General features: G+C 37.6%; 1 long non-coding RNA gene across 2 annotated transcripts in view; it reads right to left on the bottom strand.

Moving 5' to 3' along the window:
* LOC123332812 overlaps window positions 1-26,844 on the bottom strand; it is a 99,530-nt gene that overhangs the window by 4,990 nt on the left and 67,696 nt on the right. Inside the window, exons 2-3 of one of the 2 annotated variants that reach the window (XR_006549868.1) lie at window positions 18,677-18,796; window positions 17,844-18,034 (exon numbers count right to left, since the gene is read on the bottom strand). This is a non-coding gene — a long non-coding RNA (uncharacterized LOC123332812). Of the gene's footprint in view, window positions 1-17,843; window positions 18,035-18,676; window positions 18,797-26,844 lie in introns of those variants that run through there. The other variant, XR_006549869.1, reaches the window with a different exon arrangement.

Genomic DNA, 26,844 nt, shown 5'->3' with positions numbered 1-26,844 from the left:
ATGTCAGAGAAAAACACTAATATTTGGATTTATGAAGACAACTCTGATGCCATCCAGTGGACAGTTAAGGAAATATCTCAAGTTTTCCTTTTACTGCTGCTGCTAAGTCACGTCAGTCGTGTCCGACTCTATGCGACCCCATAGAAGGCAGCCCACCAGGCTCCCGTCCCTGGGATTCTCCAGGCAAGAACACTGGAGTGGGTTGCCATTTCCTTCTCCAATGCATGAAAGTGAAAAGTGAAAGTGAAGTCGCTCAGTCGTGTCTGACTCTTCGCAACCCCATGGACTGCAGCCTACCAGACTCCTGCACCCATGGGATTTTCCAGGCAAGAGTACTGGAGTGGGGTTGCCAGTGCCTTCTCGTAGACCAGCTGTATTTAATGGCATGGAGAGCAAAAAGACAGGCTTCCCTGTCCATCATCAGCTCCTGGAGCTTGCTCAAACTCATATCCATCAGTTTAGTAATGCAATCCAATCACCTTATCCTCTGTGTCCCCTTCTCCTCCTGCCTTCAGTCTTTCCCAGCATCAGGGTCTTTTCCAATGAATCAGTTCTTCACATCAGATGGCCAGAGTACTGGAGTTTCAGCTTCAGCATCATTCCTTCCAATGAACAATCAGGACTGACTTCCTTTAGGATCGACTGGTTTGACCTTGCAGTCTAAGGGACTCCCGAGGGTTTTCTCCCACACCACACTTCAAAAGCATCAATTCTTTAGTGCTCAGCTTTCTTTATAGTCCAACTCTCATATCCATACCTGACTACTGGAAAAACCATAACTTTGACTAGATGGACATTTGTTGGCAAAGTAATGTCTCTGCTTTTGAATATGCTGTCTAGGTTGGTCATAGATTTCTTTCAAGGAGCAAGTGTCTTTTAATTTCATGGCTGTAGTCACCATCTGCAGTGATTTTGGAGACCCGGGCTTCCCTGATAGCTCAGTTGGTAAAGAATCTGCCTGCAGTGTAGCAGACCCCAGTTTGATTCCTGGGTCGAGAAGAACCTCTGGAGAAGGGATAGGCTACCTATTTCAGTATTCTTGGGCTTCCCTTGTGGCTCAGCTGGTAAAGAATCCGCCTGAAATGTATGACTCTTGAGTTCGATCCCTGGGTTGGGAAGATCCCCTGGAGAAGGGAATGGCTACCCACTCCAGTATTCTGGCCTGGAGAATTCCATGGACTGGATAGTCCATGGAGTTGCAAAGAGTCGGACACGACTTAGCAAATTTCTCTTTCACTTTCAGATCAAAAAGAGGATGGCATATAAAAAATTTTAAGTGCATCTTCTCTGACACAACATGTAGCCAAAATAATATATATTTCATATAATAATCATTATTATGGTAACACACACACACACAGTACATAGATAAAAGAATAAAGCCCAAATGGTAACAGTGATTATAGAATAATGTTAATGATTTATTTTTTATAATTGAGGGAAAAATCATTTCTAATTTGCACAAAAGTTTTAACACAAGAAGCAATTCAAAAACACAATATATTTTATTTTTTATATTTTGAGATAGGAAGACAAATTCAGTGTGTAATATTTCACAGACTTCTCTAGTTAAGTAACACATATTCAGAAAGAAAGATTTCCTATAGAATATGAGCACAAGAGACTGGACAGATACTTCTGTGCTATAAATTGTTAAAGGAGTTATTGTCATCTTATTTAATTATCTGGCAAGCCTTTACTAGGATCCAACAACATGCTCAGTACTAGCAACCAGGCAATGGAAGATGCTCCCTGCCTTTCAGAGCATCACCATGTAGTGAACAGATATGCAGAGTAATGGTAAGTGACTCTGTGGAGCTCTGTACTGGATGCTGAGCACTACAGGTAGGACATCCAACCCATAAAATGGAGGAGCCAAGGTAGCAATTCAAGTGGTCCAAAAGATGTAATTCCTCATCTAAGCTGCATGTTCAAGATGTAACTATAGATTTAGCCATTAAAAGAGACAGGGGAAAAGGTCAGAGTTTCTTTAGGCAGAGAAAATAGATACTTCGTCTCTGAAAGCCTCCAACATAGGAAGTACAGGCTCAGTCATCCTCACAAGATAATAAACTTATAGCAAAAATAAGAAACTTTCTAAAAATTGACTCTGAATTACAGGATAATTTTAAAGATAACAAAGCAGTTTGAATCACAAAACCTTAAAACCTTTTTAAAGTTCCTGGTGTCATGACTCCTGAAATGAGTTTGGGGATGGTCATGTACGTCCTGGATAAACATTGAGATAAGCTTGTGATAAAAAGCTTCCTTCGTATTACAGTCCCCTTTCAGTTTCAACAGTCTGAACCCCAAACCATACTTCAAATGTGACAGGAGCTGGATTTTGAAATCAGCCTCCCTAGTGATCTAGCGCTTCATTCAGAATTTTTCTCCCAATTTTGTTGAGATGTAATTAATATACAGCACTGTATAAGTTTAAACTGTATAGCATAATAATTTGAGTAACCTACATCATGAAGTGGTTATCACCATATGTTTAGTGGACATCCATCATCTCTTAAAGATATAAAAGAAAATGTTTACCTTGTGATCAGAACTCGAGATTTACTCTTAACTTTCATATATAACAACATGTAAATAATTAGTGTAACTGGAAGTTTGTACCTTGTAACCATTTTCATCCAATTCCTCTTCCTTATAGCTCCCATCTCTGGTAGCCAAATATCTGATCTAATTTTTTCTATGAGTTTCTTTATTTCCATGTCTGTTTGTTGAAGTAAAATTGACCTACACATTGTGTTAGTTTCTGGAACACAACACAGTAATCCTATATTTCTGTATATTACAAAATGATCACCAGGATAAGTCTAGTTACCATCTGTCACCACATAAAGATATTTCATTACCATGAAAATTTTCCACATTATACATTTCATCCCCATGACTCATTTATTTGGTAACTGGAAGTGTGTACCTCAGTCTCTCTCACCTATTTTGCTCATACTCCCAAGCTTTCCTCTCTGGCAGCCACATGATTGTTCTATTTAAATAAAGATCTTTGCATGCATGCTAAGATGCTTCAGTCATGTCCAACTCTTTGTGACCCTATGGAAGTAGCCCACCAGGCTCCTCTGTCCATGAGACTCTCCAGGCAAGAATACTGGAGTGGGTTGCCATTCCCTCCTCCAGGGGATCTTTCCCACCCAGGAATCGAATCCGCAATCTCTCATATCTCCTTCATTGGCAGACAGGGTCTTTACCACTAGCGTCATCTGGGAAGCCCAACTCCAGGGGTGGGGTGAACTAATAACTAATTAAATCACCTAGGTCATTACACACAATTAGGAATATATTTTTTATTTTCACCAAAGAAAATACAGATTTTTGATTTAAATAGTAGACAAAAATGGTATGAAAATTCTTGAACTTTTCAGGCTAGCAGTATGAATTAGTCAAAAAATTTTACCCAAGGGACACATAAGAGGAAATTTTGATTGATTGACTCTTTTAATTCAACCAAGATAAATAGCTCACTTGGTAAAAAGCAGACATGCAGGTCAACCTTAGAGACTCAGGGAATGAGCATCTTCAGTGTTGTTAGGACCCTCCACATCTCTCCACTCTTTGTTTTTTTATTCATTGCAAACCTGATTTTTCATACAAAGTGAGAAACAATGAACACCAGTGTGCTCATGAGCCTCATAAAGAAAGAAACAACCACTTGAAAAGGACTGACTTTCTCACTTTTAATTTTGAAAACCAGAGGCATATATAATGTACCCAGCCTTGGTCCACTGGTGGTTAGATTTTTTTTTATTATTTTATTTTTAAACTTTACATAATTGTATTAGTTTTGCCATATATCAAAATGAATCTGCTACAGGTATACATGTGTTCCCCATCCTGAACCCTCTTAGGACTTTGGATTAGAGTAGCTGTTTTCAAACCCTGATGGCAATATGAGAGTTATCTTAGCTGATTTACTTAATTGTTCTCGTCTCTGATTCCTCATCTATTAAGCAGAGACCTCTGCTTTATATACTGATAGCAAAAGATTATGAAGATCTTATGAAGATTAAAAAGCACTATGGAAATGGATAGCATTGTTACCAGTGTTAAACATGAAAGAGACAAGAATTAGTAAAGTCTTAGCCATCATTCTTCCTTGAGTTTCAAGGGAGTCATCTAGAAAATCTGTCCTGGCCCAAAGTTGTGGAAATTTTAGACAATAAGAAATCTTGGCCTTTTAGTACTTTTATTTGTCTAGAGGAAATTTCTTATATCCCTGTCTGAAAACCTGTCTTGGATATGGTTTGTGAAGCAAAGTTTATACACCTCACTCATACAGAAGCCAAATTATTTAGAATATTGGACTTTTAACTGAAAAAAAGTCTAAAAGTCAAAGTGAAGACATGTTATGAACCTCTTAGGTAACATTTATATTCAGGTATTACTTAATCAACTGATTCTTAAAGCTATTTTCAACAATAGCAATTTAGTAATTCTTTAAAAGCATCTTTGGAAATATGAAAAGAATCAAGAATCAAAAATGATATGCCTCAGCAAAGGAAATAATAAATAAAATGAAACAACAATCCACAGATTGGGAAAAAATATTTATAAATAATGTGACTGACAAGGGATTAGTCTCCAAAATTTACAAATAGCTCATGCATCAAAACAAGCAACCCAATCAACAAATGGGCAGAAGACCTAAATAGACATTTCTTCAAACAAGACATACAGATAGCCAACAGGCACATGAAAAGATGTTCAACATCACTAAGTATTAGATAAATGCAAATCAAAACTATAATAGGATATCAACTCACACGAGTCAAAATGGTTATCATCAAAAAATCCACAAACAGTAAATGCTGGAGAGGGTGTGGAAAGAAGTGAATCCTCCTACACTGTTGGTGGGAATGTAAATTGGTACAGCCACTGTGGAGAACAGTATGGAGGTTCCTTAAAAAACTAAAGCTATTGCAATCCCATTCCTGGGCATGTATACAGTGAGAAATGTGATCCAAAAGGATACATGCACCCCAATGTTCATTGCAACACTACTTTCAATAGCCAAGACATGGAAGCAACCTAAATGTCCATCAACGGAGGAATGGATAAAGAAGATGTGGTGCATATATATGTAATGGAATATATACTCAGCCACTAAAAAGAATGAAATAAAGCCATTTACAGCAACATGGATAGACTTAGAGAGTACCATTATGAGTGAAGCAAGTCAGACAGAGTAAGAAAAATATCATATGACCACCCTTATATGTGGAATCTAAAAAGAAACTATATGAATGAAATTACAAAACAGAAAGAGACTCACAGACTTTGAGAACAAGCTTATGGTTGCCAGGGAGAAGTATGGGGGAAAGGGACAGTTAGAGAGTTTGGAATTGACACGTACACACTGTGATATCTAAAATGGATAACCATCAAGGACCTACTGTATAGCATGTGGAACTCTGCTCAGTGTTATGAGGCAGCCTCACAGCAGAAGAGTTAGGGGGATAATGGATATATCTCTATGTATGGCTGAATTCTTTCACTGTCTACCTGAAACAATCAAAAAATTGTTTGTTAACCAGCTATACCCCAATACAAAATGAAAAGTTTAAAAACAAATGATGTGTCCAGAGTGTCATTGGGTTTCATTCTATTTGTGAATATATATACATGTAATGTAGACACTAAAATCAGATTTAAAAATCACTGTAAATTAGATAAAGAATCTGTCAAGGAAACTTATGGGTCTGTTGTGCATTCAGTCATAAACCAGTCATGGATTACATGTAGACAGAAAAGAAGATGACCTACAAGGCCATTGAGCCAAAATCCAGAGCCCACCATGGAACCAGATGACTAGCACTGAATAATCAGCCAGGGTTGTCCCAAGGACAGTTTGTACGCACCATCATAATCTCAATGGCCAGGAATAGGACAACATAAGCATCAACATAAGAGTGAGGATAAATTAAAATGTTCCAGTATCTTGAAGCTGTACTCCATTTAACTTCTGGAGTACTAAGTGATTTTAATTGGTACATATGGAGATTCTTATTTATCTATTTCTATTTTAATATGTCACTGTGCATATGACTAATCTTACTTTTCAAAATCATTGTTTATAATTAGAGAGTATCTATTAAGCTAACATGAGATATTAATATTGTGGGGAACAAAACTTAAGAGTTGCTACCTACCATACTTAGATGAAGATAAGGTTACACATTTGTAATACTTTTCTCATGTCTGAATTTTTGAGATACAATGGGATAAGTGGGATAAAAAGAAAGATAAGTGCAGGGCAAATGGTAGCTGCAATAGTCATAATAAACTAAGGAAACTGAGGCAGGAGAAATGAAAAAGTTAACTGGCTACTTGACAGTTTTTCTAACCAGAAATAATATAATAATTTCAAGTATTTGAAATGGGATTTTGGAATTATTGGCAAAGAAATAGAGGAAAACAATAAAATGGGAAAGACTAGAGAGCTCTTCAAGAAAATTAGAGATACCAAGGGAATATTTCATGCAAAGATGGGCTTAATAAAGGACAGAAAAGGTATGGACCTAACAGAAGCAGAAGATATTAAGAAGAGGTAGAAAGAATACACAGAGGAACTGAACAAAAAAGATCTTCAAGACCCAGATAATTATGATGGTATGATTACTCACACTCACAGAGCCAAACATTCTGGAATGTGAAGTCAAGTGGGCCTTAGAAAGCATCACTATGAACAAAGCTAGTGGAGGTGATGGAATTCCAGTTGACCTATTTCAAATCCTGAAAGATGATGCTGTGAAAGTGCTGCACTCAATATGCCAGCAAATTTGGAAAACTCAGCAGTGGCCACAGGACTGGAAAAGGTCAGTTTTCATTCCAATCCCAAAGAAAGGCAATGCCAAAGAATGCTCAAACTACCGCACAATTGCACTCATCTCACATGCTAGTAAAGTAATGCTCAAAATTCTCCAAGCCAGGCTTCAGCAATATGTGAACCGTGAACTTCCAGATGTTCGAGCTGGTTTTAGAAAAGGCAGAGGAACCAGAGATCGAATTGCCAACATCCGCTGGATCATGGAAAAAGCAAGAGAGTTCCAGAAAAACATCTATTTCTGCTTTATTGACTATGCCAAAGCCTTTGACTGTGGATCACAATAAACTGTGGAAAATTCTGAAAGAGATGGGAATACCAGACCACTTGACTTGCCTCTTGAGAAACCTGTATGCAGGTCAGGAAGCAAAAGTTAGAACCGGACATAGAACAACAGACTGGTTCCAAATAGGAAAAGGAGTATGGCAAGGCTATATAATGTCACCCTGCTTATTGAACTTATATGCAGAGTATATCATGAGAAATGCTGCGCTGGAGGAAGCACAAGCTGGAATCAAGATTGCCGGGAGAAATAACGATAACCTCAGATACGCAGATTACACCACCCTTATGGCAAAAAGTGAAGAGGAACTAAACAGCCTCTTGAAGAAAGTGAAAGAGGAGAGTGAAAAAGTTGGCTTAAAGGTCAACATTCAGAAAACGAAGATCATGGCATCTGGTCCTATCACTTCATGGCAAGTAGATGGAGAGACAGTGGGAACGGTGGCTGACTTTATTTTTCTAGGCTCCAAAATCACTGCAGATCGTGATTCCAGCCATGAAATTAAAAGATGTTTAATCCTTGGAAGGAAAGTTATCACCAACCTAGACAACATATTAAAAGCAGAGACATTACTTTGCCAACAAAGGTCCGTCTAGTCAAGGCTATGGTTTTTCCAGTAGTCATGTATGGATGTGAGAGTTGGACTATAAAGAAAGTTGAGCACCGAAGAATTGATGCTTTTGAACTGTGGTGTTGGAGAAGACTCTGAGAGTCCCTTGGACTGCAAGGATATCTAATCACTCCATCCTAAAGGAGATCAGTCCTGAATGTTCATTGGAAGGACTGATGTTGAAGCTGAAACTCCAATACTTTGGCCACCTGATGCGAAGAGCTGAGTAATCTAAAAAGACCCTGATACTGGGAAAGATTGAAGGCAGCAGGAGAAGGGGATGACAGAGGATGAGATGGTTGGATGGCATCACCGACTCAATGGACATGGGTTTGGGTGGACTCTGGGAGTTGGTGATGGACAGGGAGGCCTGGTATGCTGCGGTTCATGGGATAGCGAAGAGTTGGACACTAATGAGCGACTGAACTGGAACTGGAACTGGACTGCCAATCATTTGAAGGAGACTATGAGCAACTGAGAAGAACAAAGCTGTTGGGTATCTAATGGATGCATATAAAGGTGGAGCAGAATAGAACAAGGAACATCTGAACTGTTAAGTGGGATTCATTTGAAATTTTAACAATATTCCTGGTGGTAAGATGCCCTAGTCTGCCCTTGGAGGGGGGCGGGGTGCTGTGCAGAATGACCTGTTTGCTTTAGCTCACATTGTTGACTGTCAATGGATAATAACAATCATGCTCTGCAAAGACACAGATGGAGCACTGTTTACACTCCATAAAACTTCACAGATGATTTGATAACTAAAAACCATGAATACTTTATAGCAAGGTCCTCCACATTGGAAATGAATTAAATTTCAGCTTCTCACAAGCTTTACTAACATCCAGACTACCTGTCACTCCTTTCCAGTGAGTTTTCTATAAATAAACATAATTTATATTAAAAATATATATATAACTTAATTATATATTTTATAAAAATAACATAATTATCTCTATATGCATGTGTGTATGTGCAAGCATGTTAGGCTGGGTCAATAGGTGAATGAAGCTTAGTCACTGGAATATCAATAGGCACTTCCAAATGTAAATTGGCCGACTGATTCTCAAGCTATAAGGTCCAATGGATGAGGGTAAACTGATATCAGAAAGATGCTCTCTTTCTCTCTTTTTCTCCCTTTCTATCACCAGTATCCCTCAATACATTCTCCTTGTCTGTAAATGTCTGAACCCAACCACTGTCACAAAGGTCCAATTCTTTTGGGGGTTTTTGTTGTTGCCAGAAATGACCATGTTAGGTGATACTTTTATTAAAATAGGACCCTGAAAGTTCAATGTGTTATTCTGATTTGTCTTTAAACATGTGATTAATAATTTTCTTACCCTTTTTGCCCTTTTATTCTGAAAATTTTCAAACTTACAGAAAAGTTGCAGGAATCATTCATTCTGAATGAACATCTGAAAAATGTTTACTTATGTGTGACAATTGTTTAAGCCTTTTCTAGCCACTGGTTAAATCAATGGATTTATAGAGATCAATTATTATGTTATACACCATAACACTATAAAATGCTATGTTTATTCTATCTGAATAAAAGTGAGGGGAAAACAAACAAAAAATGGATTCAAACAGATACTTGGAACAGAGGAATCATCCACCCATTAGCATCAGGTTGACTGTGCTCCTCTTCTAGTCCCCAAACCCTGTAGCTCTCTGTTAATACAACCATACATATGTCTCTATGTAATTAGTTATCTAGGTAAAGTGAAAGCTGGACAGCATCCTATAAGTTCCAGGTGTCTTTTCCTGATCCAATTTCTCTCTCCCAAAGAGAGCTAACTGTTACTTTCCTTTGCAGTTATACAACCTAGGTATGTATTTTTTGTTTGCTTGTTCATTTTTTAATTAATTTATTTAAATTGGAGACTAATTATTTTACAATATTGTGGTGGTTTTGCCATACATTGACATGAATCAGCCATGGGTGTACATGTGTCCCCCCATCCCAAACCACCCCCCCTCCCTACCCCATCCCTCTGGGTTGTCCCAGTGCACCAGCTTTGAGTGTCCTGTTTCATGCATCAAACTTGGACTGGTCATCTATTTGACATATACATATTTGAATGCTATTCTCTCAAATTATCCTACCTTTGCCTTCTCCCACAGAGTCCAAAAGTCTGTTCTTTATATTTTTTAAGTATTACATTTTTTTTTCATGTGAACCTAATAAAAATTGGTGTCTTTGTTATTTTTGTTTTTTGTCTTGGTATTTTTTTCCCATATTTTGTTTTTGTGATCCAACCCTGTTAGTACACGCATAAAAATTAGGAAGACTAATTAGTTAATATATGTCATTTCTTGGTAGAATAACTTTGTAAATAAAAGCTAAGTATAGAAAAAAGACTGGTTGCCCCAGGCAACTGGATGAGAAGATGTGTGTGTTGGTCTTTTTTCACTTTACATTAATCTTTCAAACCACAATATAGTCGACTTCCACTTATTAGCTGGCTTGCACAACTGTCCTTTTCCCCTTTTTGCTATCTTTGAGAATAAGGACCCATATTCAAGGGCTTATACTACCAGCTGGGCTTTGGTACAACTCTCTGGCAAGAGTGAAGATCATGGAACATAGCCTAGAAACAGACAATAAAGCAGGTCTACTTATCTGAAGGGCAAATATCAAAGCTGGTTTGGTAAGGAACTGCCAAAATACAATATTTCACTAAAGTTCCCACATAAATGTGAGTTTCTATTCTACTTGATGTTGAATAACTTCTGACTTGGCCTGAGAGAACATAAGAAATGTTGCAATAAACATTATCAGTATAAAACTACTTTAACATTTGTAAAAAGTAAAAGCAGGTTTCATATTTTCTCCCTTATAATAAGGCTCTAGAGGTTTTCATTGAAGTTTTGATACAATAAGCAGATGGTCTTTGAGTTCAGTAAACTAAAATGTTTTATACTATTAAGTAATATATACTATTAATATTTCTGGACCAATAACACACATATAAGATATATTGTGAGATATAAGATAAGATACAAGATATATTGTGAGATCATCAACTTGATTTAAGATATATTCTGAGATTGTCTCACTATAGTAAGATATTGTCTCACTATTCTGAGATAGTCAACTTGATTTACTTTGCAAATGAATATGTACATTAGGTATGTGTAAGTAGGTATAAAAATTAGGGAGATAAGCCAATCTTCCATTTGCCCTAAATTATTGTTTTTCTGACTTCTAAATTGTTTTCTTTTCTGTCTCTATATTTCTCATTTCAAAAGGAGCAATTGTTAAAAGTAATCTTGTTCTCCACAGACATATAGTAAGTATTTTGTCATTTTTGGCTAATTTTTGGCTAATTTTGGCTAATTTGCCATGACTAAATAAAATAGGAAAAAGAGCTAATCTACTGAGGGATTGAGTAAAACAGGCAAATGATTAAAATAACATCACTGAGAAATATATATATTTTGAATTTGTAGTCTTAAGGAGAAACACATTATTAACCTTGAAATTATAATTTAGGTCAAGATGGCAGAGTAGAAAACATGTACTCATCTTCTCCTGTGAGAACTCCAAAATTATAATTCACTGCTAAACAGCCATCAACAGGAGAATGTTGGAGCCAACCAGAAAAAGATACCACACATCCAAGGGCAAAGGAGAAGATCCAGCAAGGCAGTAGGAGGGGCAAAATCACCTTTAAAACCAAACCTCATGCCTGCCAGAGACACTTGGAGGGCTCAAACAAGCCTTGTGCATACCAGGACCCAGACATGCCACAAAGCCTGAGCTAGAATTGTGTTTGACTATCTCCTGCGGAGGTTTGGGTCAGCAGCGGACTGCAGCAGCGGTTCTGGGTAGGCTTGGGTATGGCATAAGCCCTCTTGGAGGAGGTTGCCATTAACCCCACCATAGAGCCACCAGAACTTACAAAGGACTGGGGAAACAGACTCTTGAAGGGGACAAACAAAACTTTGTGTGCACCAGGACCAAGGAGAAAGGAGCAGTGACCCCACAAGAGACTGACTCAGACTCGCCTGAGTGTTCAGGAGTCTCTGACAGAGGTGTGGGTCACTGGTGGCCTGCTGCAGGGTTGGGGGTACTGAGTGCCAGAGTGTGTGCATGGAACCTTTTGAAGCAGGTCGCCATGATCTTCATTACCTCCACCATAGTTTGGCTTCTGGTCAAACAACAGGGAGGAAACACAGCCCCACCCATCAACAGAAAATTGGATTCAAGATTTGCTAAGTATGGCCCAGCCCATCAGAAAAAGACCCAGTTTCCCCCTCAGTCTCTCCGATCAATAAGCTTCCATAAGCCTCTTATCCTTCTCCATCAGAGGGCAGACAGAAAGAAAACCACAGACATAGAAAACTAACCAATCAGATCACATGGATCATAGCCTTGTCGAACTCAAGGAAACTATGAGCCATGCCTTGTAGGGCCACCCAAGACAGATGGGTCATGGTGGAGATTTCTGACAAAACATGGTCCAACAGAGAAGGGAATGGCAAACACTTAAGTATTCTTGGCTTGAGAACCCCATAAACAGTATGAACAGGCAAAAAGATATGAAAGATGAACTCCCCAGGTTGGTAGGTGCCCAATATGCTACTGGAGATCAGTGAAGAAATAACTCCAGAAAGAATGAAGAGACAGAGCCAAAGCAAAAGCAACACCCAGTTGTGGATTTGACTGGTGATGGAAGTAAAGTCCAATGATATAAAGAGTAATATTGTATAAGGAAGCTGGAATGTTAGGTCCATGAATCAAGGAAAATTGGAAGTGGTCGAACAGGAGATGGCAAGAATGAACATCAACATTTTAGGAATCAGTAAACTAAAATGGACTGGAATGGGTGAATTTAACTCAGATGATCATCATATTTACTAATGTGGGCAAGAATCCCTTGAAGAAATGGAGTAGCCATCATACTCAACAAAGAAGTCTGAAATTCAGTACTTGGATGCATTCTCAAAAATGACAGAATGATCTCTGTTGGTTTCCAAGGAAAACCATTCAAAATCACACTAACCCAAGTCTATGCCCTGACCAGAAGCTGAACGGTTCTATGAATACCTACAAGACCTTCTAGAACTAACACCCAAAAAAGATGTGTTTTACATTATAGGGGACTGGATTGCAAAAGGAGGAAGTCAAGAGATAGCTGGAGTAATAGGCAAATCTGACCTTGGAGTACACATTGAAGTAGGTCAAAGAATAACAGAGTTTTGCCAAAAGAACGCACTGGTCATAGCAAACACCCACTTCCAACAACACAAGAGAAGACTCTACACATGGACATCACCAGATGGTCAATACCAAAATCAGATTGATTATATTCTTTGCAACCAAAGATGGAGAAGCTCTATAGAGTCAACAAAAACAAAACCAGAATCTGACTGTGGCTCAGATCATGAACTCCTTATTGCCAAATTCAGACTTAAATTGAAGAAAGTAGGAAAAACCACTAGACCATTCAGCTATTACCTAAATCAAATCCCTTAGGATTATACAGTGGAAGTGACAAATAGATTTAAGGGATTAGAACTGACAGAGTGCTTGAAGAACTATGGATGGAGGTTTGTGATACAGAACAGGAGGCAGTGATCAAGGCCATCCCCAAGAAAAAGAAATGCAAAAAGGCAAAATGGTGATCTGAGGAGGCCTTACACATAGCTGTGAAAAAAAAAAAAAAAAAGGACTTGAAAGGCAAAGGAGAAAAGGAAAGATACCCGTTTGAATGCAGATTTCCAAAAAATAGCAAGGAGAGATAAGAAAGCCTTTCTCAATGATCAATGGAAAGAAATAGAGGAAAATAATAGAATGGGAAAGACTAGAGAGCTCTTCAGGTAAATTAGAGATACCAAGGGAACATTTCATGCAAAAATGGGTACCATAAAGGACAGAAATTCTATGGACCTAATAGAAGCAGAAGATATTAAGAACAGGTAGCAGGATTACAAAAAAGAACTAAACAAATAAGATCTTAATGATGATGTGATAACATGAATAATCATGATGATATGATCACTCACCTAGAATAAGACATGCTGGAATGTGAAGTCAAGTGGGCCTTAGGAAAGATCACTACGAAAAAAGCTAGTGGAGGTGATGGAATTCCAGTTGAACTGTTTCAAATCCTAAAAGATAATGCTGTGAAAGTGCTGCACTCAATATGCCAGCAAATTTGGAAAACTCAGTAATGGCCACAGCACTGGAGAAGGTTAGTTTTCATTCCAATCCCAAAGAAAGGCAATACCAAAGAATGCTCAAACTACCACCCAATTGCACTCATCTCACACACTATTAAAATAATGCTTAAAATTCTCTAAGCCAGGCTTCAGCAATACGTGAACTATGAAATTCCAGATGTTCAAGCTGGTTTTAGAAAAGGCAGAGGAACCAGAGATCAAATTGCCAAAATCTTCTGGATCATCAAAAAAGAAAGAGTTCCAGCAAAACATCTTTGTCTGCTTTATTGACTATGCCATAGCCTTTGACTGTGTGGATCATAACAGAAATATAGATCAATGGAATAAAATAGAAAGCCCAGAGATAAATCCACACACATATGGACACCTTCTCTTTGACAAAGGAGGCAAGAATATACAATGGATTAAAGACAATCTCTTTAACAAGTGGTGCTGGGAAAACTGGTCAACCACTTGTAAAGAATGAAACTAAAGCACTTTCTAACACCATACACAAAAAAAAACTCAAAATGGATTAAAGATCTAAACGTAAGACCAGAAACTATAAAACTCCTAGAGGAGAACATAGGCAAAACACTCTCTGACATACATCAGAGCAGGATCCTCTATGACTCACCTCCCAGAATATTAGAAATAAAAGCAAAAATAAACAAATGGGATCTAATTAAACTAAAAAATTCTGCACAACAAAGGAAACTATAAGCAAGGTGAAAAGACAGCCTTCAGAATGGGAGAAAATAATAGCAAATGAAGCAACTGACAACTAATCTCAAAAATATACAAGCAACTCCTACAGCTCAATTCCAGAAAAATAAATGACCCAATCAAAAAATGGGCCAAAGAACTAAATAGACATTTCTCCAAAGAAGACATACAGATGGCTAACAAACACATGAAAAGATGCTCATCATCACTTATTATCAGAGAAATGCAAATCAAAACCACTATGAGGTACCATTTCACGCCAGTCAGAATGGCTGTGATCCAAAAGTCTACAAGCAATAAATGTTGGAGAGGGTGTGGAGAAAAGGGAACTCTCTTACACTGTTGGTGGGAATGCAAACTAGTACAGCCACTATGGAGAACAGTGTAGAGATTCCTTAAAAAACTGGAAATAGAACTGCCTTATGATCCAGCAATCACACTGCTGGGCATACACACTGAGGAAACCAGAATTGAAAGAGACACGTGTACCCCAATGTTCATCACAGCACTGTTTATAATAGCCAGGACATGGAAGCAACCTAGATGTCCATCAGCAGATGAATGGATAAGAAAGCGGTGGTACATATACACAATGGAGTATTACTCAGCCATTAAAAAGAATACATTTGAATCAGTTCTAATGAGGTGGATGAAACTGGAGCCTATTATACAGAGTGAAGTAAGCCAGAACGAAAAACACCAATACAGTATACTAACGCATATATATGGAATTTAGAAAGATGGTAACAATAAACCCTGTATACGAGACAGCAAAAGAGACACTGATGTATAGAACAGTCTTTTGGACTCTGTGGGAGAGGGAGAGGGTGGGATGATTTGGGAGAATGACATTGAAATATATATAAAATCATATATGAAATGAGCCTCCAGTCCAGGTTCGATGCACGATACTGGATGCTTGGGGCTAGTGCAATGGGACGACCCAGAGGGATGGTATGGGGAGGGGGAAGGGAGGAGGGTTCGGGATGGGGAATTCATGTATGCCTGTGGCGGATTCATTTCAATATATGGCAAAACCAATACAATATTGTAAAGTTAAAAAATAAAATAAAATAAAAAACTGTGGAAAATTCTGAAAGGGATGGGAATACCAACCACCTGATTCACCTCTTGAGAAATCTGTATGAAGGTCAGGAGCAACAGTTAGAACTGGACATGGAACAACAGACTGGTTCCAAATAGGAAAAGGAGAACGTCAAGGTTGTATATTGTCACCCTGCTTATTGAACTTATATGCAGAGTACATCATGAGAAATGCTGGGCTGGAAGAAGCACAAGCTGGAATCAAGATTGCTGGGAGAAATATCAATAACCTCAGATATGCAGATGACACCACCCTAATGGCAGAAAGCGAAGATGAACTAAAAAGCCTCTTGATGAAAGTGAAAAGAGGAGAGTGAAAAAGTTGGCTTAAAACTCAACATTCAGAAAACTAAGATCATGGTATGTGGTCCATCACTCCATGGCAAATAGATGGGGAAACAGTGGAAACAGTGGCTGACTTTATTTTGGGGGGCTTCAAAATCACTGCAGATGGTGATTGCAGCCATGAAACTAAACGATGCTTACTCCTTGGAAGGAACATTATGACCAACCTAGATAGCATATCTGAGATGACCCAGAGGGATGGTACGGGGAGGGAGGAAGGAAGGGGGTTCAGGATGGGGAACATGTGTATACCTGTGGCAGATTCATGTTAATGTATGGCAAAACCAATACAATATTGTAAAGTAATTAACCTCCAATTAAAATTAATAAATTTATATTTTAAAAAAAGGAAAAAAATAAATAAAAATTAACAATCATTCCTCAATATAAAAAGCAGAGACATTACTTTGCCAACAAAGGTTCGTCTAGTCAAGGCTATGGTTTTTCCAGTGGTCATGTATGGATATGAGAGTTGGACTATAAAGAAAGCTGAGCACTGAAGAATTGATGCTTTTGAACTGTGGTGTTGGAGAAGACTCTTGAGAGTCTCTTGGACTGCAAGGAGATCCAACCAGTCCATCCTAAAGAGTTCAGCCCTGGGTGTTCATTGGAAGGACTGATGTTGAAGCTGAAACTACAATACTTTGGCCACCTGATGCAAAGAGCTGCTCATTTGAAAAGACCCTGATGCTTGGAAAGATTGAGGGCAAGAGGAGAAGGGGAGCACAGAGGATGAGATGGTTGGATGGCATCACCGACTCAATGGACATGGGTTTGGGTGGGCTCCGGGAGTTGGTGATGGACAGGGAGGCCTGTTGTGCTGTGGTCCATGGGGTTGCAAAGAGTCGGACACGACAGACTGAACTGAATTATGCAGAACTGACTCATTTGAAAAGACCCTGGTGCTGGGAAAGTTTGAAGGCAGGAGGAGAAGGGGATGCCAGAGGATGATATGGTTGGATGGCATCACCAACTCGATGGAGATAAGTTTGAGGAGCCTGCAGAATTTGGTGATGGACAGAGATCCCTGGTGTGCTGCAGACCATGGGCTTGCAAAGAGTTGGACATGACTATGTAACTAACTGAACTGAAATTATAATATACTTCTCAACCTTGAAATATATCCTTTCACTTTTACATTCGGGTTTTACATAAATTTCTACTGTATTTCCTTGAAACATCAACACTACTTAGTCTTCTGTCCCTACCCATGTACATAATAAGGTTATCAAGCTATCATTTATTTACTGTTTAGAAAGCTTCCCTGTACATATTGCTTTTGATCTCCCAGACAACAAACACTCTTAGACAGATTTAGTTAACAAATATTTACTGGATATCATCCAGCTGTACATTTCACACTGTAGCAAAGAAAAGGTATAGTATATGAGCAAATATAATATCATACTCTCAAAAAGTCTGTCCTTTGGTGGTGAAACCCAAGGACAAATTACTTCAATTAATTATAAATGCCTGGATAATTATTAGTATCAAATGTTGTGAAGGAGAAGCAAAGACTGCTATCATGGTGAAAGAAGCAAAAAGAACTTTTACCAAGTATTGAAAGAATCTTGTCTGTTTTCTTCCTTCCTGTTTTCATCCTCTTTCTTGCTATTTTTAGGTACATACTATACTTTCTCTTCTCTCAAAAGATTTATCGCCGTTTTCCAAGACAATTTTATAGTTTTTCTAGGAACAAGTGAGCTTTTTTCACTTGATATAGACTGTACACACATAACTGAAACCTGCAGAAGCCAACAGAATATTGTGAAACAAATATACCCCAATTAAAAATAAATTTAAAAAAGAAAAATAATTGAAACCTTCCAAGAGACTGGCATATGGTTTTCTCAGATGTGTCTTCAATGTCTATATGATGATATCACTTTGTTTGTGTTATCAATGATGTCATCATCGTTGTTCTTGCTATCTCCCCCATCCTCTGCCAATAGGGAAAGAAACATTCCTAGTAATTCTAGTCTCTTGAGGGGGATTTAGAAAGTAATCTTACTTATTTATCTCCTGTGGCATTTATCCCACAGATTTAGTTACCTTTTATTTTAAGCAGAATAAACTTGTAAATAAAGGCTTCTCCAATTTTAAGGAAAAAGAGGAACAAGTTTCTGCATAAAAACTAGCAATTACTAACCAAGCCTAATAGCCTGAGTTGAACCTTCTCTTGAGGAAATATCCTCAGAAGAGAAAACTGAAACTTGAGTACATCTTACAGGGTTAATAGAAAGTTACAAGAATAACAATTTTCACATAAAATATTATCTGATCATCATCTAGATTTTATATGAAAAAATTATGATTCACACCCTGCAATGAATGATTATCTGAGGCTCTATTTATGTGGCTTGTTCAGGGACAGTGAAAAAAATAATAATTCAAAGAGGCATACAAGCAAAGCAAAAGATATTTGGAGCATTTTAGATTTCAAGATTATCTTCCTACCAAATGCAAAACCAAACATCAAGACAGCAAGGAATCTCATATTGAAATATACAGATACCCTTGATGTTTTAACTCGATCAAGAAAATTCCCTTTATGAACTTTGAAACAGGAAAAAAGGAAACTCACTTTTATATTCATGCCTTACTTCCTTGAGGTAGCAAAGCTTCTTGGTTGATCCAGTTAATGGAAAATGTTGTCAGGATCTCCAGGAGTCTTCAGAGCAGCACTACTTCTTAAGAGAAAAATCTGCAACAGTACAGAAAAGATAGTGTGGCCTGTTGGCATAAAAAGGTCACAGCATACCATCATCCATCCCATAGATACAAATGCCAGGAAAGGGAGACCTCTTAGGACTAAATCTATGGCTGTGATTTGGAACAATAAAGTAGAGATCTGAGAGGTCAAAATCATAAGAGAAAATATCTTTATATTACAGAAGTGAAGAATTCCATTTATATCCACGATAGCTAATACTATCTAGAGACTTCTCAGGCAAGCAAAGAAGAAAAACAAAAAAAAAATCAAGCTGGCCCCAGAAGTCCAGAATATGCACCTTCATTTATTGTGCAGTCACACAAGAGAAATGACCTCTCCAGAGGGTGCATTATGAATGATTTAAGCTCCCTTTAACACTCCAAACTACTTCCAAAGCTCAGTGGGAACTCTGTGTTGCATTACTGGAAGGAAAAAAATGAGTAAATATAAATACTCCACTTTTCCTCTTTAGATCTCATCTTTGACTTCTTCCTAAATACTCTTTCCAATATAGGAATCACTATTTCTTTCTTCTCCTAAACATTATAGATGTCATAGCTACATACTTTAGAAGAATGAATGCTTGGATATAATCATATAAAAGAATTTCCCTTATTCTAAATATAGCATGTGTGAGTTTTCTTATCTTAAATGGTTAAAATGCTTTATTTGTTACATTAGATATATCTTCGGCTAAATGAATCCAACTAGCTTTTCCTGTATTGGCACCCATACTAAATTTAAGAACTGCTCACAATGATGAACTTTAAAGAATATATATGAGAGCTGGAGAGTTAATCTGTTTTCTATGAAATGAATAATCAGAAAAAAATTTCAACCAGGTAACTGAAAGTAAATGAATAACATGGGAGCTGACTGAAAGCTTTCAGAAGAGAAGTAAACCCTATATTGGGGATTACATATATCAGGAAATAAAATAATGATATCTGGAAGTAAGGACAAGGAATTTAAAACATAAAAAAATTTGGAGCATCTATAAATATAAAGACACACTATACCAAGCATAGAGTTTTTCTCAATTAAAGCAAGGGCCTTTATTAAAATGTTTGTTGCATATTAATCTCCTAATCAAAGTAGACACTCAAATAATTGTGGAAAGGAAGGAGGAGAATAGGGGGAAAGAGAGTGAGAAAGACAAAATTAAGCAAAAGCCAATGGTGAGCATACCAGAATTTTCCTATGCCCTCTCGACACAGAATCACCCCTCCTGACACAGAATCACATCCTTATCTGTCATTTCTCCTCATCTTTTCCTGCCTCACATGAGAGAGAACCAATTTTGCATTCTATCTGCATCTTCTTTCACATATATCTCATTGTCTTGTTGTAAAGCACACTAAGTTGGAAAATTCACTCAAGAATCCATTCTTGTCTGCCTCTGACCAGATCCAAGGCAGAAGCCATTGATAGACTTTACCACCCTCCTGCTCCACAAAGAGGTAAAACCTGTATTTCTAGGTAATTTAACCAGATTTTACAATGGGTAGAGGCAGTGTCCTTTGTCAATGGAAGAAATGAACTAAGACCACAAGAACTGATTTCCAAAGATGTTTGCTATTGTTGTTCTTTGGTTGGTTTTTTTTAGTCATCAAATTGTAACTCCTAATCAATAAAGAGCCAGACTCCTTTATGTGGGTAAAATTCCAGAAACAAATCCAATTGCATATTCCACTGCAGTCAATGAATCAAGTGAGACAGAAGTATAAGAAACCATGTTGGTGTTCTTTTCATAGAGTAAAATATTTTTCCCCACCCCCCAGGAAAGAGCTTACATGCTAAAATTTGCTTTCATGAGGATGAACAGATTATCATGATTTAGAAATATTAGCCACTCAGTAAGAGCCATAATTACTTTGCCAACAAAGGTCCATCTAGTCAAGGCTATGGTTTTTTCCTGTGGTCAGTATGGATGTGAGAGTTGGACTGTGAAGAAGGCTGAGCACTGAAGAATTGATGCTTTTGAACTGTGGTGTTGGAGAAGACTCTTGAGAGTCCCTTGGGCTGCAAGGAGATCCAACCAGTCCATCCTGAAGGAGATCAATTCTGGGTGTTCTTCGGAAGAAATGATGCTAAAGCTGAAACACCAGTACTTTGGCCACCTCATGCGAAGAGCTGACTAATTAGAAAAGACTGATGCTGGGAGGGATTGGGGGCAGGAGGAGAAGGGGACGACAGAGGATGAGATGGCTGGATGGCATCACCGACTCGATGGACGTGAGTTTGGGTGAACTCCGGGAGTTGGTGATGGACAGGGAGGCCTGGCGTGCTGCAATTCATGGGGTCGCAAAGAGTCGGACACGACTGAGCGACTGAACTGAACTGAACTGAACTGAAGAGCCATAATGCTCACAGGAACCACATATAGGATTAAGCATGGAAGTCTTACAGTCTTATGATCCAGTGTGTGATTTATACATAATTCAGGTTCCAGAACTGATAGTTATATCCTAACCAGTTGCATTTGTAATAGTTTCACTTTCCATACTCTGTGGCTCAAATGGTAAATAATCTGCCTGCAATGCAGGAGACCCAGGTTCCATCCCTGGGTTGGGAAGATTCCTTGGAGAAGGGAATGGCTACCCACTCCATTATTCTTGCCTGGAGAATTCCATGGACAGAGGAGCCTGGCAGACCACAGTCCATGGAGTCACAAAGAGTCAGACATGACTGAATGATTAACACACACACACACACACGCTTCTATATTCCAGCTAAGCAATGGTTGAGGATGGTAACTAATGTTCTCTAAGATAGCACCTTAAGAAAAAGTGACCTGAGTACATTAGCTAGCCACAGCTTAGCTTGCATTTAGGCGTCATTTAAAGAAAACAGAACTTGCTATGTGCCTACTGACTTCCCCATCTTTTTATGGCCACAGACAGAAACCATGTGCCGCTGATCTACATTACCCCTTGTCTCCTTTGTCATCATGGAGCTCACTTTTTTTTTTTAATATAATATAAGTATATTTGTGTATTGCCTACAAATATTAAAGAAGTGTTTTAGAAATGGAAGTCTAAAGAGTGAAAAATAAACAGTAAAGTTTAGATGAAGCACAACAACCAGAAATTTCACAACATATAGTGATTATCCGTATGATTGGTGCTAAGCTCTAGTCACAAAACTCCAAGAAAAAAGAAGAGGAAAATATGTTACTTATTTTTTAGGTCAATGCAAATTTTCCTTAGTTTCAGCAATTTGAAGATTCATGTTTTGCTTTGTAAAAAGTAACGTGAATGTCTCTAGCTTCACCCATTTTGGGGTACAAACAATACCGACATTCAAACCTCATTAGTTTGTTAGCATGGTTCTATAGAATATCTAAACTCAACCTCCATCTCGCACTGTATCCTCAGTAATTTCTGGGATTTCAGAAAGGTTTTCTCATGTACATACATGTATTTGTATTTTCTAGTTAAAACAACCGTCTTCACTATGTAGAGAGAAACTCTCAGGAGTTCAATACTGATATCTTTCAGTGTGCTGTGTTGCTTCATTCATGTCTGCTTCATTCTTCAATATTTGTCTGACTCTTTGAAACCCTATGAACCATAGCCCAACAGGTTCTACTGTCCATGGGATTCTCCAGGCAAGAATACTGGAGTGGGCTGCTGTGTCCTCCTCCAGGGGAAATTCCCAAGCCAGGGATCAAACCTACATCTCTTACACCTTCTGCATTGGCAGGCAGGTTCTTACCACTAGCACCACCTAGGAAGCCCAATCTCTTTAGAGGCAATGACAAATGTCATACTAGTCTCTATTTTAATGTATCCTTTCTTCATTTTGAGCATCTGCATACATATGTTCTCCTTCCTCCACAAAATTGGTTTCCCTAATCCTTTCCCACTTAAAACAAATTATCAAAACCCTTACATATATCAACTCACCAATGAATGACTGGAAGCAAGCTTTATCACCCAATAATACTCTCAATCTCCCAAATGGAATCTAACTTTCCATAAGATTGAGACAGTTGCTGAATTTGTCTAGGCAACATGTTTTTCATTTTTAAAATGGTAGATTTTTAAATCTCTGTGGCTTTTTTTTCATTAAATATAACTTTTAAAATTGCAAAATGTTATGGGTTTTTTTGGAAGTAAATAATCACGTATTTTACAGGATCTTTTTTTAGTTTTGAAAATCTTTTTAAGATGTCAGAATGTATTTATACCTATAATTTCTCTATACAATTCTTCCAGAGTATTTCACATGGACATTTCATGTGTAGGCTTAGGTATTTGGGTTAATAGTATCCTATTATGAGATGTCCTTAAAGAATAATGTGGGTAGAAGCAACATTCTGAAAAATAAAGCATATGTATATCAAGTCTATAAATTTAAAGAAAGCAAATTCCTCTTCACACAATTATGGGTTCCTCTTTCTCCCAAAGAAAGATTGCTAGTACTTGTCCATAGTAAGAAAATAACTAGAATATTTGCTTAAAAATTAATCTGGTACTGATACAGATGGAACTGTGAGTGCTGGGAATGAAAGAGTATTTATATAAATAAAATATAAAGTGAACAAAAAACACAAAGAACTACTAATCCTCCTCACACTTAAATCACACACATGATACAAGTATAAATATTGGCCTACAAAAATAATTACGGAAGTTCTGAGTGACTTTTAAAGTTTTACTTAAGGACGAATTCTGTAACCTGATTGAAAGGAAACACTGCAGTCATGTGTCTCCTTATATGTGTATAACCCTAGATTACAGTAACTGCACAAAAAAGTCATCAGAAATACCGGGAAGCATTCTTTGATACAAGTCAGGTTTCACAAAATTAAACGAGATTAACTGTTCAGTTTGTCCTAGATTACTTATTTCTAAGAAGCTACAGCCATTTTTGTGGTTTCATGCAAAGTTTCTCACTCATGGATCCTTAGAAATACAAAGCAGAAATCTACTTCTCTCTCCTATGCAATAGACTTAACCATGTTATTCTTAGATCAAATCTCATAACACATCTATATTTTATTGAAACTTTAAAGCAGTAAGAAAGGGGAAAAAACACAAATGGAACTAGAATCATTTAATTCAGTCATGGTTATAATTTATGACTTCCAGTCATTATTTAAACAAACAAAAAAGCCTATATTTTTTTAAGTTTAGTTTTTATTTTATCCATTTACTTTTATCAGTTTAATAAAACTCCAGTGGAATGGTAAGCTATAAACAAACACAATTTCAGGTTTTTCCCTCCTTCAATACTGTATTGTTTTATTGCTGTTTTAATAAAAGGAGGCACAATATATTTAACATTTTTACTCTGTTACAAATAATTTTCAAGCTAAATTTAGGAAAATTATAGTTAATTTACTATTATGAAAGTGAAAAGTGTTACAGATAGCAAAATGCCTTATCTTTGTAAATATTCACACAAAGAAATCAGATGCAACTGAATGAAATATAATAGGTCATATTACTGTCTAGAGCTTTAAGAAATGACATGTTTTCTTCTTCTACCTTTGCCATTACTTCTTATTACCAATAGGAAATCAGTTTATCCATGTGTATCATTGGGAGAGACGTGAAATGAAGAATAAAAAAGATGATAGCATCTATGCTTATTTGAAGAGTCAATGCACATGAAATACTCTTAGGGGCTCTTATACAACATAACACCATAACATAATATGGTCATTATTATTACCAAGTCGTTATTCTGTGTATGAGTATCTGGCTGTCAGAGCCAACTTTAGAGTGAGACTCAGTTAAATGGAGCAGCTTTTGCAGAAAGAAATACCCCAGGAGTATACTGTCACACCTCATACCAACACTCCACTGGTTTATCCTCACTCTACGACTAGAGACATGCCCAAAACCTACTAGAGAAAAGAATGACCCAGAATTGTTACAGAACTTTTCAAATTATCTTTTCCTATAAATATGTTGGTCATAGAAAGTGAAAGCGTCAGTAGCTCAGTTGTGTCCGACTCTTTGCGACCCCATGGACTGTAGCCCACCAGGCTCCTCTGTCCATGGAATTATTCAGGCAAGGATATTGGATTGGGTTGCAATTCCTACTCCAGGGGATCTTCCCAACCCAGGGATCGAACCCAGATCTCCCTCATTGCAGGCAGATTCTTTACCCTCTGAGCCACCAGGGAAGCCTGGTCAAATGCCCTATTAAAAAAAAAAAAGCAGCTCCCAATTTTTGATACAATTTATGTATTTCTTATTATTTTTTTGCTCTACCACTTGCAAGAATATGGATGACAACTTTAACTGATAAAGATACAGGAAAAGTAATTAGCATTTGTGTTGTGTTGTAAATATTAAGTACTATATATGGAAACATTATGTGATATAGTACAAAGTGTTTAGAGATGACTAATTAAACTAACTAAAAGTTAGTTTAACTTTTGTTTTAGTGAAATTAAATAATTTGTATTCAAATTTCAAAATGAGATTTGCTGATCTACTGTATTGTCAACATGATTTTCTTAATAGTTTATCTGATAGTTAAACATGACTTTTCTCTTTAAATATATTAAATAATAAACTAAATGAAAATATTTTTTAATTTTGCATTACCCTTGCATTTCCAAAATAATATCCATTCGTTTAAAACTTTATCATTATTTTAATCTCCTTCTGCATACTGATATATTATCTAACATCTTCATTTTAATATTCATAAGTAAAATATAGTCCTAATTTTCGTGAAAACATCATGTTTGCCTTGATTTTTATCCTCACATAATAGAATTAGGAATTTTACTTCTTTTTTGAAAGAAAAAAAGTTTCAAAATTGTAGGAAGTATCTGCTCCTTAAATGTTGGTCAGTTCAGTTCAGTCACTCAGTCGTGTCCGACCCTTTGCGACCCCATGAATTGCAGCACGCCAGGCCTCCATGTCCATCACCAACTTCCGGAGTTCACCCAGACTCACGTCCATCAAGTCAGTGATGCCATCCAGCCATCTCATCCTCTGTCGTCCCCTTCTCCTCCTGCCCCCAATCCCTCCCAGCATCAGAGTCTTTTCCAATGAGTCAACTCTTCGCATGAGGTGGCCAAAGTACTAGAGTTTCAGCTTTAGCATCATTCCTTCCAAAGAATCGGAATGGACTGGTTGGATCTCCTTGCAGTCCAAGGGACTCTCAAGAGTCTTCTCCAACACCACAGTTCAAAAGCATCAATTCTTTGGTGCTCAGCCTTCTTCACAGTCCAACTCTCACATCCATACATGACCACAGGAAAAACCATAGCCTTGACTAGACGAACCTTTGTTGGCAAAGTAATGTCTCTGCTTTTCAATATGCTATCTAGGTTGGTCATAACTTTCCTTCCAAGGAGTAAGCGTCTTTTACTTTCATGACTGCAGTACCATCTGCAGTGATTTTGGAGCCCAAAAAAATAAAGTCTGACACTGTTTCCCCATCTATTTGCCATGAAGTGATGGGACCGGATGCCATGATCTTCGTTTTCTGAATGTTGAACTTTAAGCCAACTTTTTCACTCTCCACTTTCACTTTCATCAAGAGGCTTTTTAGTTCCTCTTCACTTTCTGCCATAAGGATGGTGTCATCTGCATATCTGAGGTTATTGTTGATACAATGTCTCTATTTACACTTTCTGTATATTCTGCTTTTGTGAGACAAAGATACAGTTCTAAAACTTTCTTTTTTGAAATTGTTCAATTTGAATGTTTCTTTTCATCTAGTATCAGTTTTGGAGAAGGCAATGGCGACCCGCTCCAGTACTCTTTCCTGGAAAATCCCATGGACGGAGGAGCCTGGTAGGCTGCAGTCCATGGGGTCGCGAAGAGTCGGACACAACTGAATGACTTCACTTTCACTTTTCACTTTCATGCATTGGAGAAGGAAATGGCAACCCACTCCAGTGTTCTTGCCTGGAGAATCCCAGGGCCAGGGGAGCCTGGTGGGCTGCCATCTATGGGGTCGCACAGAGTCGGACACGACTGAAGTGACTTAGCAGCAGCAACAGCAGTATCAGTTTATTAAATGTATTAATGTATATTCCTAAGAAAGCATCTTTTTTGCTTCTT

This window comes from Bubalus bubalis, chromosome 3 (genome assembly GCF_019923935.1).
Source record: "Bubalus bubalis isolate 160015118507 breed Murrah chromosome 3, NDDB_SH_1, whole genome shotgun sequence".
NCBI classification, from domain to species: Eukaryota; Metazoa; Chordata; class Mammalia; order Artiodactyla; family Bovidae; genus Bubalus; species Bubalus bubalis.
Note: the sequence above shows the minus strand (reverse complement) of the source record. Positions and strands in the feature narration are given on the sequence as shown.